Here is a 15,375-nt window from a genome sequence, read left to right on the forward strand (position 1 = left end):
CATGAGAGGAGGCCTGGATGCCTACCGCGAAAATTGAAGTTCGTCAATTGCGGGCATTGTTCTCATCTCAGTCACTAATTACGTCTTAGTGAGAGTAAAAGAGAAACATCCCTGCAATTTGTGAATTTCGATTTTCCCGGTAGGCCCCCTGTTCCCAGCAGTGGGACGTATATACTCCAAATTATTATTATGATTATATTAATTATTATTAATTTATGTACGGCCGAGTTCACTAGTCTTTGCATGCCAACGTACTTACCAAAATATTTATAAAAAAGGTTGGTAAATATACTCTACGTGTTGAACTTAAGAACAATATTTGTAGTACTGGACTATCATTGGGTGGTTTTATTGTACGTTGAATCCCGCTACTATCCAAGCTGACAATGTCAGTAGTAAAGCAAGTAAGTATCATCAGAATACATACAGCAAGTATCTTCAGTAGGCACTAACGTACATACATCATAAACTTCACAAGCCAACTAGCGCTAGCCGGCACACTCCAGCCACGGATGACACCGAACTAATATTGGTTTAGGATGTTTATGTTATCGGACTTCAACCAGCACCTACTTCTGTTCGGCTAGTATGTTCGGACGGCTAGATTCAAAATTAGTTCCTACTGATAAGTATCCTACTGAGATTACTGCATACTTTAAGTTTTGATGCACAAGTCGAAAATTGATACCGTTTTAACCAGCTACCGCACCGTTATTAGCCTATTCATACTCATTTAATTCATAAAGCCACATATCAAAATAAAATTAGATTTACAGTTAAAAAAAAAATTGATTTAAATTAAATCAAAGTTAAATTAAAATTACAATTAAAATTAAAACCAAAGGCAATTTAGATGTCTTAAATAAAATTAGAATTACTGTATAATTTTTTTTTTCTTACGGCAGCTATCATTTACAAATTCGGCATTATTTCTTGTTTATTTATTTTATTTATAAGATATTTTTACCAGCCGTTGCACATATGAAAGTTGTGCGATTTTTACAAGCTTTTATTTAACTTGCAATGTAACATGTACGTGTGTACGGGTCAAATCTTACAAGCTAAATTTGACCCCCTTCCCGTCTTCTGATTGACCTGAAATTTTGCACACATAATTATGTAAATCGGATGACAATGCAATATTAAGGTGACATGGAGCTGATCTGATGATGGATACAGGAGGTGGCCATGGAAACTCTGTGATAAAACTGTGGAACTAATCGTGTTTGGGGTTTTTAAAATTATCTCGATGAGTATTCGATGCCTGTGGGAAGAAAAGTACAGTCAGCTTGTACCAAATTTTTTTTTATTTTTTTTATTAAAAACTTATTAAATAATAGGTCACATATGTAAGAATATATCCGCTTAAGCAGTAAATTTAAATATTTGGCTATGGAAACAGTGGAGACTGAATCTGTGTCGGCTTAAAGCCTAATTGGCATGAAGTTGCCAAAATCCTTTTTGGTTCACTGACTGGGGCCCGACAAAGGTCCATCGTTGTTATTATTTTTAATTTTTCTTATGTTTAATATGAAATTGCAGTTTTGTTTATGGTATTAGCGAACATAGATGTAAAATTTTAACTCATTTAAACTTATGAAGGTATGAAATTTGGAAAGCAGACAAGCTTAAGAACCGGGCTTTTTGGCGCAAGGTACCTTACATATGTAACGTAATTTAGTCATATGTTTGCATTGAAATAGTTATTTTTGATACTAGTAAAAATAAACATGTAAACATAATTAATAAGAGTCACAAAACTCCACTAATGATCACAAAACATAAAATGTCCTACTCGCCAACCAGTTCCTTATTATTATATATTACGATCAAATGTGTACTCGTAATCTCCATAAGCGAGTCACGCGTTGCTAAAATCCCATCACGCGTCTCAAACTTTTTACCCCTACACCGACCTCGTCCGAGCCTGTCCTGATTTCCACTCACGTACCCTACACATTAAATCAAATCACCTACTTCCATATTCTACGCATTCATTGTTTTTAAATGACTTTAAGTTTTATATTGGCATTACTACAATGCCCGTTAATTATATTCTTGCACAATCTCGGCGCGCCCGGCGTGACTGACGTTACAAAGGAAACCCTTAATGAAAGAACTTTTAGAATAAATCTGTCGGGGAAGAGTGAGATAGTCGGCTGGTCCTGAGGCTTCCGGCAGTTAATAACTCTGTTTGTAAGGTTGTTCCAAGATAATAGCTGTTAGCATGTTAGAAATCATGTTTTAAACACATATTCATCCTTATTAATAATAGTAAGCGCTGGTGTCTTAGGGATAAGAGCGTGCGACTTGCAATTCGGAGGTCGCGGGTTCAAACCCCGGTTCGTACCATTGAGTTTTTAGGAACTTATGTACGAAATATATTGATATTTACTAGTCGCTTTTTGGTGAAGGAAAACATCGTGAGGGAATCGGACTAATCCCAATAAGGTGGGCAAGACAGACCGGACGGTCGGTCGGTCGGTTCTATATATATGTTAATACTGACAAAATTCAAGTTTTTGGTCTCGAAAGATCACCGGGTATTTAAACAATCACGTGACGTCTCAATTGCGACCTCCAAAGTAAAATGTCTCCAGCATTGAATGGATCCATTTGATATCTTCAGACATAGTTGCATTATACATTATCTTACCCTAGACCTTGTTTTATTCCGACGATTCGTCCGCTAGCCGCATATCAAATAGTTCCATTTTTATGAGAACTGAATCCTAATAATTTGATGTATCAAATATCAAATATCAAACATTTATTCAGCAAATAGGCCACAGGGGCACTTTTACATGTCCATTTTTACAAACAATAAATTAAAAAAAAAACAATTACAAATATCGAATCTATGAAATAATAAATATTGTATTTTAGGCAATCTTCGAGAAAGCATTATTTTAAGGTCGAAAAGGATCCATAATGTTCATTGATTTAATATTAATCTATGTTAAACCCTTTGGCGTCAATCTATGTATGTATACATTCGAGCGTAATGCACACAGATTGTTTAATATCAAAAAATTACATAAGTATGTTCAAAACCTGAATGCAGTTAACGACGCATATCGCACGACTTTGTATAATTAGTTAAACCACTAAAGGCTACCCCACATCTCCCGAGCGTCGGCGTCGAATCAACTCTATGGCTGCTGCTTGACGCAACATGAATGGATGTCATTCCATACCTCCCTTGGGATTATGAGAGGCCGCTTCCACCTTTCAGCTGTGGGGAGGTCAATCCTCGTCGTTTTGTGGACGATGTGTGCTGCTGGTGTTGGCCAGCTCATCGCTACTGATCGTTACCCAATCCCACGACCCCTAGCTTGGCGATACCGTTTGAGCGGGGCCAGGTTTCGGGGCCGCGGTGAAGGCGACCAGTAGCTTAGCTGGCGTGTGCGGCGTGCAGACGCAACGTTGGCGCAACTTCGCAGTGACGCCATTTTCCGTAGCTGACTAGACGCTGACGCTCAAAAGATGCTACTGTGGGGTGGCCCTAAACTAAACCCCTTGATTCGCAACAAGCCTAGTTTCCTTTCTTAGCGTTGCTGTGCGTTGGAAGGTATGCTACTTCCATTTGTAAAAAAAAAAAACTAGTTACTTCGCTGATTGGTGAAGTTAGGTCCCTATTAGCCAATTTCGGTCATTTCTGGATGCTTTACATGCAACCCGCTTTGAAACAAAGTATCGGTACAAAACAAAGTCTACGATTTGGCGTTCGCAAATTTACATAAAATGTAAGATGCTTTCCAAGAAATCCAGCCAAATATCCAACATTGAAATTAAAACCTTAAGCCCAAGGAATAAAACACATTCATCCACAAACTCGCTTATGCATCAGCAAGTTTAACTGTGCCGTGGCTAGGGATTTGAATATTGGGGGACGATTAAATTTCAGGTTATATCCTTTATTTGAGGATACCCATTATTTGAGGTTACGTACCTTTTGTTACTGACGGCGATCTTTCGCTAAACAATGACTTTACACGCTCCTTTTGACCTCAACCTAAGCCCTAAATTAGTTATGCATGTAGGTTTGATTAATCGTTATCACACTTTAATAATAAGGTGTTGGTAGAATAATCAGTCTATCTGTAATCACCTACTTTTTGGTTGACTTACAACGAAGAAATGGTTTGATTTTCCGTATGTTTCTTAATCGTAGCTCAATCGACTGAACTGATTTTGATGTGCCAAGTGTTACAAATATTTGTCTTCATTAAAAGAATCGTATGCTACTTTTTTAACACGCCCTAATAGTAGATTGTTTTTAATCAAAAATTTAGGAAGTGTAATATCTTTTAAGTAGGTACTAAATATTATTGTAACTATCTATCTGTAAAAAAGTCAGGCCGCAGGGCAACCTTGCATCTCATAGATGTTATGTAAGCCCAATAACTTAAATTAGGGCAACCTTTAACCTTACGGGACTAATTCTACGTACCTTACCTACATACCATACACAGTAAAGGGATACAAACATTCCATGCAAAAAATCCAATATCTAAAAGCAGAGATAACTCAAAGAGTAAACATTCCAGCGCGATTCTGAATATATAAATCCTTTGATACGTTTTACAATGCATTATTGCGTTCTCTTTGAAACAGTTTCAATTGTTTTGTTGATTTTTGACGCCTATTTGTTCATCCTTTGTAGCTAAATTTTGGCCACAAAACCAAATAGCAATTGCGAGATACGTTTGTGTTTGTAAAACTTAGCGGGAAACTGATTTGTGGCATCGACTGGTCGGTTGTTTCAGTTAGTTTATCTATTGTAAATACATACTGTGACATACATACTGTTTGTTTGATGGACATCACACTAAGCCACGCTTTCCACAAAGCAACCGACAGACAGAAGTCGCGTTCCTCAGCAGTGAGGCCAGTGAGGGACCTGGAAGAGAAAGAAGAGTTGTTCTATTAAAGCCTGGTGTACCAACCACAGTTAACAGACTGATCAGCGTCCAATACAAAATTGCGAACGCTTTAATGGTGACAGATGGTTTAGTGTAACCTACCGACATGCTTGATAAATTTAAATAAAAATTAAGTGCGCAAAAATATCTGGCACAATCTTAATTGTGGAGTTCTAAAAGCATTTCATTTATTCGTATTTTTTACGCCATTTTTTTACCTTTTTAGGGTTCCGTACCCGAAGGGTAAAACGAGACCTTATCACTAAGACTCCGCAGTCCGTTCGTGTCTGTCTGTCACCAGACCGTATCTCATGCACCATGATAGCTAGACAGTCGAAATCTTCACAGATGATGTATTTCTGTTGCCGTTAACAACAAATACTAAAAAGTACGGAACTTGGTGGGCGACTCCGACTCGCACTTGTCCGTTTCTCGTTTATTATTATTGACTGTAGCTGGTATAGGAGAATGTCAAAAATCACGCATGAATTGATTTGAAATCAACTTATTTTTTTACCTGTGATTTAGTGAACAATAAAGTTATTTGCGGATGGCACACATCAGATGAATGGCCTCTAGGGCTTTTCGTACCGCATATGCACTATTTAACACAAATTTCCACAACCATTTTCCAATCGTGTCGTTGAATTTCCTAAAATGGAAAGCGTGATGTAATTACTTCGTATTAAACCGAGGTTTAAACAGAAGGACGATACGCTATACAAATATATAGTCGCTTGGGGCTATTTACCTATGCTTAAAATTTCAACATTGCTCCATAATTAATTCAATTGTTTTGCTATTTACTTACCGCCTTATTCATAAACATCTACTAAAGTTGACAAGCCGCTAATAAATGTTTGTCCCTTTCCATCATACCGATACGTCGGAAAGGGACAAACGATTATTAGCGGCTTTTCAACTTTAGTAGACGTTTATGAATAAGGGGGTTAATTATGTAGCTCGATTTTTTTGTTCATTACAGTATAAATGCAATTACGAACGTAAAAAAATAATTATAAGTATGTAGATTGTCTGGAAGAGATCGCTTTTTAGCGATAAGACCGCCTGTTGTTACCTGGTTCTATTTTCCTTTAAAATTCATTTGTAGTTTTACATGTATGTAAAATGTATAATTGTTGGTGCAATAAAGAATATTTACTTACTTAGGTACTTACTTACTTACTTAGAAAATAAATTGCATTTCACGCAGCGTACCTAAAACTGTCCGAATTATTAGTGTATGGTCACGTCTGAAAATATTTATACAATAAAAGTGCCACAAATATGTATACACGACTTTATTGCCCATATATTAAGGTAGTGTATACATATTTATGCCAAATTGTTCGTATCGATATTTTCAGACGTGACTGTACATAGGTGCATGTAGATAGGTACAGTCAGCAAAACCATTAGCTTAGCTCCTTTGTATACATTTTTATATGTAGGGTTCTTAGTTAATAGTGTTGCTGACTGTATCGTGGAACGGGGTCATTTTGAATGCAGGGTTTACTTTGATGAAAACTTTGTCTCATGTTCAAACTCGAATATTACATTTTCTAAACGCACCCTGTGGTTTTTTCATGGTTGGCAAGATTGAATGTCACTGCCAGTTTGTGATTTGTGTTTGTGGGATCAAGCACGTTGATCGATGGAAAAAAAAAATGTAAGTATTCGTTTTGCGTACTTTTAATAGCCTATATAACTTCTAATATGCAATGTTCAATATAGTAAATACATACGGTCACATTTGAAAATATCGATACGGACAAAGAGCCAAAAATATGGACACACTTCCCTAATAAATGGACCATAAGGTCGTGTATACATTTTGGCACTTCAATCTTGTTGATGTTTTCAGACGTGACTGTACATTTTATGTGATTCATTGAATCAGACATGTATCGGTCTATAATTTGTAATTTTTCGGTTTTTGTGGCTAGGGGTGACATTGATCATCTATAAGGGGTTACTTTGATCACTGATTACTGACACCCCACGAAATATATATTTTTATATTATTTGTAACATTAATGGTTTCTTTGAAGGTTTCTTAACTGAGTTTTGTTTTATTGTTTTAGAATAATGCCTCAAACATATAAGAAACGATAAGGTTCTCGAGCAAATCGGAACTACTCTGAAAAAGCTTTAAACCGAGCTGTGACAAAAGTGGTCGAAGGCAGGCTGTTGATACGCCAAGCAACCGAACATTGTACTGTTGATTAATTTACATATTGTTAGTAAATTTTGATAGCTTTTTATTGTTCAATTATGCTTCTAACATAAATGAGTAAAATATGAGACTGTTGTGACAATAAAGTTCATTTTTCCTAAACCATGTTTCCTTTTGTCAAAGTAACCCAAAATGCACAAAAATCCTAAATCCGCCAACGGATTTTTTAATGTTTTGAAGTTTTACTCGATATAGGGGTTACTATCGAATTCCGTCGTAAAAAAGAAGTATCAAAATAACCCTAAATAAAGTTTAAAGTTGATCACCTCTTTGCTTATTTTTTCAAGAGAAACATTGATAATAAGAATATATTAGTGAAATCGACAGAGGAGCAAAAATCGATATTGCTATTTTTTATTATTAGTTTAGATCCCATATTCGGGGAGATAAATACATATTCATTTTGAAATTGACCAAAGTAATTAAGTAACCCCATTTCACGGTACATAGGGTCTTACACAAATTTTGTTTTCCAATGTCTTTGAAATACTCATAATTTGGAAATTGCTCCACCGACAAAAATCTAACTCTTTAATATATGACGTTTTTTTTATCAAATATTAATTCAGTTAATGCGATTAATTATTTTATTAAACTATAATAACTATAAAGAAGCTTCAATCACTGCCTAATAATTTGAATATTCATTGGACATATTCAGATATGGGAAAGCAGGCACGTACCGCAGCATCCCAGTTCGGATATAAAATAAATGTTATTTATTGCTTAATCTAATCTTCGGGGACCGGATTGGGCCGGCCTGGCACTAGGGAGTGCTCGAGCCTCATATTGCTACGACTTACCAAGACCAGTCCAACTATGATAAGTGGATGAGGATCCTGGCCGAATTTGGAATCATCTTTTACGAGAACGTGTTTTTCTGGTTTACAGTACAACCAAGGTTTGAATGTTCGATTTTTGACCACCACACACTAAGGTAACTGTGAGCCCTCCTTAAGAGTGAAATGAGCTCAGGTTGAGGTTGATCTGTATAATTACATTTGATTTTCAATTGGTCGAACTTATATCTAGTCTCAACGAATATGTAGACATTTATCCTACTACATCATACGAGTGCAAGAGTAGGGTAACAAAATGGTGAAAATGTATGACGTATAAAGAAATTGAAGACACACACACGCAGAAAAGAGCTTTGTAAGCAGGTGAAACAGACCTAACTGGAGCGTGGATCACACTTTACTAATAGTTATGAAACAAATATCTCAACTATTTTGAAATACGACGAGCAACTAACTTTTAAGGAGTAGAATTTGTGCGCAAGACAGAATAGCAGGTTCTCAACGTGCAACTTAGGGGGCGCTTTCAAACGTATTGATGGTATTAGAGGAACGGAATGTTAAAATACGTTAGTTATGACAAAATAAAATGCACAGCTGGAAGAAAAAATAATAACATGATTCGGTTTATTGGCATATAAATTGTACCTTTAAACATATTATCTTCACAAGATTATCGTTTAACACTGATAAACAAACGTAAACATTTGTTAAAATTTTCATAGGGTCATCAGAAGATCGAGAATTCTCGAGGCGAGAAATGTTGAGAAATTTGTCCTTCGTCGAGATGGGAAAAAATACTTAATGCCTCGAGAAGTCGAGAAATAAATCCCTTGTGATAAGTGAGAAGAAAACATGCGTATTTATAACACGTGATGGTTCTATATTATATTTATTTAGGTAGTTAAATAAATGGAAACAATGTTTTTTTTCAGTTAGGTACTTAAATATTTATTAGTGGCTTCGATTTTCATGAATTGAAATTTTTGAATTTACTACCCTCAAATGTCTAAAGAATTTGTCTCGTTTTAAGCTCATTTTATAATACATTATTAAACAATCTTTACAAATCTTTTTAATGAAAACGCTTTGAAAAAAAAAAGAAGTAACTAATACTTATGAAAGCAAAATAGTGTAAATAATCGTATAATTCATATATGATTTATAATTGTTACATATTTTCCTCGACTTATTTTTTAATTGGTTTTCAATAAAAAGATACGTGAAGATCGCTTATCTTCTTTCTAATGGTTAAAAAACGAATTATAGGGCCTTGTATTATAAAAATAAATTAATATTGATAAATCATATCATCAGTGTCATTAGCAAAATAACGCAATTTTAACAGTTTCATTGTTACGTTGAGTAAGTATTAATATTACGTAGTAGGTACAACTTCTGTAAGTTTATCACATCGAGTTAAATTAAAAATTGACTTGAATAATTTTGCCTAATAAAATACCATATTGTAGTTTGATTACATTTTGTTAAATACCTACAGAAATACAATATAGCATATCACATCGCCGGCGCGCACGCCTGCACCTATAGTTTTTTTTTATTGTTGCTGTTTTTTTATTATTAAGTCCAATTTAGGGTAACTAATTTTTTTCCATTTGTTTGATTAATCATTCACCTACGACTCCTACGAGTATGAGTCTGATTTGTAATAACGAAAAAAACTGAAAATAACATGGTCTTTTTTGAAACATTAAAAAATTCTCGAGATACTCGAGAAACTTGAGAAATCCTGGTCGAGAATTCCCGTGCCGCGAGAAATAAAAAAGGTCGAGAAACCAGAAACCCTAAATTTTCAACAATATGCCTCGGTAAAAAAATGACTACTTATTCTTGGGCCACCCTGTAAAGGTTCTAATTATTCAACTAGCGGCCTTAAGTAATTTACGTCCATTCTACATTCGGAGTGCCGATGTTAAACAGTGTTGGTCGAACGTGAATTAGAATTGACCATAACCATCAGGTCGGTGGTAAACAAGCGTATGCTTGTTTGCCACTGACGTGGTATAAAAAAAACCATTACAAATTGAACCGTAAAGTGTAACCGTCCAATACGATTTACGGTTCAATTTGTAATGGTTATTGGTCAATTCTAATTAACGTTCGGTCAACACTGATGCTAAATATACATGGTGGCCCAAAAATACTTTGTCAGTTTTTTTAATATGCATAAATATTGTTGATAATTTTTGCAAAGCATTGCGTTTGTGGATCAAAGCCAAAGAAGAATATTTTGAAGATATGTTTTGATTAAGGTATATGATTTTAGCTATAAGTTTTAATGACATTTTGTAAGAAAAAAATATATTCCTAAAACAATTTTTGTCAACGCATTTTGTGGGCTACTCTGTACAAACATGAACAATCTAACTGACCATAGGTATACCTTATGTCTTTGCAATAAGGTTTACAAATTGTCAACGAAAACTTGGGACGATGTTACTAATAACGTGGAGTGGAGATGCCAATTTTTCATTGCAACGGGAAGTAATGAGCCATTTAGCTGTACATAAAATTTTGCTGGACAAGAAACTAATAAAACATAGGAAATGATGCAATGAACTATTTTATTGTCTACAAATAAAATTCACGACGCCAATTCTGTTTTAATAATTTAATATGGTTTTCATCTTCGAATTTAAACTGTCGTGAGACATACTAGCATTAAGCTAATTCTACAGTTTACACTCACGTATTTTAAGTCACTCGCGCGACAAGTTTCGTAAAGTTCCTAGTTCCTAGGTCTCCTTTCTCAAGCACTAAGAGGGCGAGCAGCGATCACGACGGCCGTGCTGCGCAAGCGCTGAGAGAACCGGTTGGGGGAGGTCTTGCGCTGTCGTAGTATGTGGTGTGCACTGTACGTTACACATACCTTTACAGAATCGGTCTATATATATAACCTCCCCTCCCTCCTGCCTCCTGACAGGGTCGCCATGTGAGAAGTGGTGTCAATTGAGACAACTTGTTGGTGGGAAGTATAGTTTAATAATGAAATACAATCCTTAATATATAGACTGATTATGTGAAGGTGTGTGCAACGTACAGTGCAAACCACAAGTAGGTGGGTATAGTGGTGTTATGTTTGGGTTTAGGCCACCTAACACTTGTAGCGACAAACAGCGAGTGACTAAAAATACGTGAGTGTAAACCGTAGAATTGGTTTTCGTCTTGCTTTGATATGGCCTTGATCGTGTGCACCAATTATCGTTAGCGGCTCACGCTGATTGGTGACGTCGAAATGCAATAAGGAGTTGTCTCATAAGGCATTACGCTCACACTCATTGGTGCGAGTGAGATGCCTGATGACATGACTCAAGGTCGTGTCAAAATGAGAAAAAAACTATATCAAATTCTTAAAACAGAATCGGCCTCGAGTGCCGTCTTGTCTGCGCTTGGACGGGAGCATTCAAAAGTTTATTTTAGAAAGAAAACAGGTCAGCCGGAGGTTTTGCTGAAGGCTGGTATTTTAGTTATTGGCTCTATTGGCTTGAAACGTGCCACGAATGTTGTTATTTCAACTTACAGCCATACCAACCATTAAGTCTTAGTAACTAAAATAGTTGGTAAGGTTTTATGGTTTGGTTAATAAGGTTTAATAATGGTTTACACTGTGGATTTCTAGTAGAAATTATCTTAGTTTTTGACAAAATTTTGTGAGCAAGTTCTATAATTATGTAGATTTTTTTGTTGGTACACTTTTTGAGAAATTTATAAAATGGCGCGATTTGTGTAAAATTTGCGCAGTCTGTGAGGTGTATAGGTCACAGAGCCACTAGTTTTTAGCAGGTCTGGTTTACAGATGACTGATGTGATGTCTCAGCAAATGTCAAATCTAGCACAAATCAGAGGAAATCCGAATCTCAAGATAAATTTGCGATAAATCTGCAAAAAAATATATGTTTTATGTTGGAGAATGCGTCAAAATGGTGGGAAAATGCCAATAACAGGGTCGAGTGGAGAAAACGAGGTGAGGCCTGTGCCCAGCAGCGGGACAGAATAGGCTAACAAAAAATTATAATTAAAGATCGAATTAAACGGTCGTGAGACATACAGGTTATACTATACCCTGTTGCCAACATGTCGCTCGAGTGGCTAAAAGTGAAAATACGTGAGTTAAACCGTAAAATTTGCTTAAGTCACGTGGTAGGGCAAGGCATTCTCCATACAAACCTTGTGCAAGTTTTATTCGTTAGTTTTGCTTGTATATATTGGATATACGCAGAACTTGATGTAGAAATTATTCTTTATTTAAAAAAAATACAAAAAAAAAATACATCAAGTCTAGCTAACAGAAAAATAAGCATATTTACCAAAAATAATAACTGTAGCGCAAACACAAACGAAGAAAAACGCGCACAAAGTTTGTATGGAAAGAGCTTGCCCTACCCTTCGCCTTAATATAATCAAAGTATTGATTTTTATATAAGGATAGTACAATGCATTTTTGACAAAAAAAAAATTATTAGCATAGGTACTCTAGTTTCTGGTCACTCTGGGAATCTTTAGTAGTATAGAAGCGCCGGTTCTGCCCCATGGTTTCACGCCCCCCCTTTAGCTCCGCCCCTCGCCCACCAGGTGTCCCACCCCTGATCCCAGTCTGCCCGACCTAAAAAAAAAAAAAAAATAAAAAAAATAAAAAAAAAAAAAAAAAAAAAAAAAAAAAAACAAATAGGGCCCCATTTGGATCGATTGCGATAGGTCCCGACAGTGCCCGGAGTCTCCTTCTATCACTTCTGCACTCCGCTACATAAACAATACACGCTCGTCGACTCTACCATAAAACCCTCGCCGGCCCTTTCTATTGTCTCTATTGTTACCACGACTCGGCGACATGCTATTGTTACTGCCTGTGGTCTCACTCCGATCTTATTTATTCTGTACGTGTTTGCAACAATTAATTAATTTAATAATTATTACATATTTACTTACTCCATATCTACTTAGGAATAAGTATTTTACCTGACCTATTTATATTACATAGGTTTTTTTTTATATGAACACCTATTACGTTACGATTTTGCATGTCGCCTCCTTCAAACTGTACAGCTCTTTGAGAAAACAATATTGGTTGCAACGCCTATTTATATATAATTACATATTTACTTCCTCCTTATGTACTTAACATTAGGTATTTTTTTTATATGGGCCCTTAACGTGCCACGATTTGCATGCTGTCTCTTTCAAACCTGTATTGTTTGCAACGCCCATTTATTTATATACAATTACATACTTACTTACTCTGTATGTACTTACGACTAGGTATCATACCTATACTATTTTTATTCAATTGGGTTTTTTTATATAGCCACCTCTGTTACGTTGCGAGAACAATATTGGTTGCAACGCCTGTTTATATATAATTACATATTTACTTCCTTTTCTTATGTACTTAAGATTAGGTATTTCTTTTATATAGGCCCTTAACGTGCCACGATTTTCATGCTGTCTCTTTCAAACCTGTATTGTTTGCAACGCCCATTTATTTATATACAATTACATACTTACTTACTCTGTATGTACTTACGACTAGGTATCATACCTATACTATTTTTATTCAATAGGGTTTTTTATATAGCCACCTCTGTTACGTTAGGATTTGCACTCGCACGTTGCTGTCTCTTTCAAACCTTTTAAGAAATCAATAATGTGTATTTACGATAGGAATTATACCTAAACTATTGTATATATACATAATGGGTGATGATTTCATACCAAATATTTTACATATTTACCTATATGTTAGCAGTTTTTGTCTTAAATTTTATTGATTCCAGATTATTATTGATCGAGACATTTGTGTTGTCTTGATTTTTTATCCACTCGTAAATAAGTTTGGTATATGTGAGAAATTGACTGCTAATTATTGATAGACAGTTAACATGGCCGTCTTTAGGTCAGGTTTCAACTTGTAGGTATATGTAAACAAAGTTTCCGTTATTTAGTGCTATAATTTATTGCATTCCTGTTTATACCAGTTAGATAGATGGGGTAGTGACTTTCAAAATCCTGTTAAAACGTGTCTCTTCCTAGGTGGTCCTCTGTTCCCACTAGCGTGCCTGAGGTTTTTTTTTAAACACAAATTCATATAAAAAGGCCGCTGCTGAGGGTGAATTATATAGTATCTTTAGACCACCAGTTCAGTTAAGAGCTCTTGGTTTCTACACATTGAAGTTTTGATTATCACTTGTGATCATGGATGTAAGTAATTAAATTGTGTTACTCTATAATTGTTTAATTATCATGTTTAACTCTTGTGTGTATGTTTGTGTGTAATTTTAATTGATATTATTATTTCAGTTTACCGAGAATACCTTCAAGAACTACTACTTCAATGAACACGAAGACGAAGCGAGCGATGAGGAAGGGACGCTTGCTTTCAAAGTCAAGCAGGCCATAGCAAAGAAGCGACCATCCAATAACATCGACGTGTTTTTCGAAAAGTCCAAGAAGAAGCCGAAAGTCTACAAGAAATCTTCCACGGTCGCCAAAATGACGGAAGACGGTGTCGCATACCTTACATCTGGACAAGACGATGGGGCATATGCCTCACATCTGATCAAAATAGAGGTATACGACATGGAAAAAATTAAAAATGTTTCGCCATTGGAGCATTGGAAACACTGCGATCTTCGTGTTAGATACTACACCGTCGGAGAAGGGGACACGCATGAACAAAGTGCTCGTGATGTCATTTACAACATCACAAAAGAATTATCGGCAAAGCCTAAGTGTGTTAAATATTGTTTAGGAACTGAAAATAAATAGTGTTAAAGTGCTTTGTTTAATTTCATAATCTTAGGTCTAAAATAAGTTTTTCAAATATTGTATTGTTTAAAATAGTTTTAGTTAACGTTTAGCTTCAAACTTATTTTAAGTGTCTTAATTGTAATACTGTGTATATCGAACTTTTTGTGTAACATATATATTTTTTATAAATAAAACACATAATTTCATTGTACATATTCTTTTATTTCACAAAGATTTGTTTAAACATATTTCTTAATACTAGATCATTACTCAAAGTATTATCAGAAAACAAATTTAGAAATTGAGACATTTTTTTCCCTTGATACTTAAAATAAAGATAAACTAAACAATATTCCCCACAAACTGAGGTAAAACAATTTTGAAGTGATTTATGGTTATGAAACCACCTTTTAGCATTTCTTTTTAGAAATAACTTATGATAACCAGTAGGCTTTCGGCCAAAAGAGTCAAAGTATTCACCATATCCGTTCACATCAATGTAAATTGCGATCCAATGAGACCCAGGTTTAGAATCGGGGTCCAAATTGCTAATAATAAAAGCAGGTAAATTGATCCAAACAGGAATGCGATTTGCAGGAAAAACATTTGACTTAAACCTTTGGTTTATTTTATTCATACCCAGTTGTATTTC

Source organism: Cydia pomonella, chromosome 8, assembly GCF_033807575.1.
Source record: "Cydia pomonella isolate Wapato2018A chromosome 8, ilCydPomo1, whole genome shotgun sequence".
Lineage (NCBI taxonomy): Eukaryota > Metazoa > Arthropoda > Insecta > Lepidoptera > Tortricidae > Cydia > Cydia pomonella.